The sequence below is a fragment of the Microtus ochrogaster genome, chromosome 16 (genome assembly GCF_000317375.1).
Source record: "Microtus ochrogaster isolate Prairie Vole_2 chromosome 16, MicOch1.0, whole genome shotgun sequence".
Lineage (NCBI taxonomy): Eukaryota > Metazoa > Chordata > Mammalia > Rodentia > Cricetidae > Microtus > Microtus ochrogaster.
The window spans coordinates 59,234,265-59,235,759 of NC_022018.1; the positions used below are offsets into that span (position 1 = coordinate 59,234,265).

At 66.4% G+C, this 1,495-nt stretch overlaps 2 protein-coding genes across 6 annotated transcripts in view; one reads left to right on the forward strand and one right to left on the reverse strand.

Annotated features, from left to right (window-relative positions):
- Positions 1–409, reverse strand: part of Hnrnpk (heterogeneous nuclear ribonucleoprotein K) — an 11,297-nt gene extending 10,888 nt beyond the window's left edge. For all 4 annotated transcript variants that reach the window (XM_013349178.2, XM_013349177.2, XM_005355294.3 and 1 more), the window contains exon 1: positions 278–409. The gene's annotated coding sequence lies outside the window, so the exon portion shown is untranslated. The remainder of the gene's footprint in view (positions 1–277) is intronic.
- Positions 410–487: 78 nt separating this feature from the next.
- Rmi1 (RecQ mediated genome instability 1) overlaps positions 488–1,495 on the forward strand; it is a 9,377-nt gene continuing 8,369 nt past the window's right edge. The window contains exon 1 of one of the 2 annotated variants that reach the window (XM_005355295.3): positions 488–669. The gene's annotated coding sequence lies outside the window, so the exon portion shown is untranslated. The other variant, XM_005355297.3, reaches the window with a different exon arrangement.

Genomic DNA, 1,495 nt, shown 5'->3' on the forward strand with positions numbered 1-1,495 from the left:
GCCGAGGACCCACCCCCTCCCGCCTCGGCGCCGCGCCCCATTGGCTGCCCGGGCGTCTGCGGTGGCGCGAGCACGCGGCGATTGGCTCCCGGCCGCGTCAATGACGGCGCCCAGAACCCCGCCTCCCGCCGGCGACTCCCTTCGGGCTGGCAGGCCGCGGGGCCTGGGACAACCCACCCGGGCTGGGACGCCCTCCCGAGCAGCCCGCCGTCCCGCGGCGCCCGCCCGTTCCCAGGACCCGCTGCTTCCCCACGGCCCCGTCCCCTCCGACACCTACGTGAGGGGCCGCAGGCGAGCGGGAAGCGAGCACGACGGCGACGTCCGTGCAGCGGAGGCACAGAGGATAATGGCGTCTGCAGCGCTGTCGCCCGGAGCGCCCTCCTCCTCTCTCGTTCGCGCACTCTGTCGCGAGGGGGCGAGGAGGGGGGGGGACGGCGCTCTCGCGAGATTTGCCACGGGCGCTCACGTGTGCCGCGGAGGGGGCGGCGCCTGGGCGTTTGCGAGCCCCGAGGGGGTGGCTGCGGGTCTGGAGGAGGGACGGCCGCGAGGTGGGCGGTAGGAAGTGGAAGCGGGGAGGGGAAAGAGCCCGCGAACGGGAGAGGGAGCGCGCGGCGGTGCCTCGCCGGGCCGGGGAGCCCACGGTTGTGGCGACACGAGGCGGATGGCCAGGTCGGTGATCGGCCGGGGTTCCACAGCTCCCCGTCGCGGCTCGCTAGCTCCCAGTGCTGCGGGTCTGCGCGTCCCTCCGTCGGGCCCGGGAAACCCGCTGTGCTAACGGCCCGGTCCGGGCGGGAGGGCGGGCGGACGCCGCGGCCCAGGCAGGGGCGCCGGCCTGGCGAGGCCTTCAGGTCGCTGTAACTGACTCAAGTCACTTTCGCCTTGGCCCCGTAAAATGAAGAGCGCAGAACACGACGTAGGCCCCTGCGCATCGGGGCAGCACTCCTTCCCCCGCAGGAAGCTCGCAGGCGTTGTGGCCGCCCGACCTGGGGAAGAGCCGGCTTCGGTAGTTCCCTCGGTTCTCACCCACTGCTCCAGACTCTTGCTGGGACGGCAAGATGTAGGTCTCTGGAAGCTAATCAGTGAGGCTTCCTTGCTGGTCCACCCGTGTCCTGACCCTTGAATGATCTCAGGATATCTATGCCTGCATCCTTCTAAGGATCGCTATTTATGGTCGTTGCGTTATCTTCTACTTACTTGGCAGAGGAAAACTGGGAATTGAGATTTGGTGAGGCTTGAAGTGCGGGTGGACGTAAGAAAGGTTTTGAAGCTACAGAGAAACCCTGTCTCGAAAAACCAAAAAAAAAAAAGGTTTTGAGATAGCCTATGTAGCTCTGTCTGCGACCGAATTTATTACGTAAACGAGCCTGGCTTCGAACTCACAGATATACTCCTGCCTCGCAGATGAAGAGATTAAAGGTAGAGCCGGGCGGTGGTGGCGCACGCCTGTAATCCCAGCACTCGGGAGGCAGAGGCAGGCGGATCTCTGTGAGTTCGA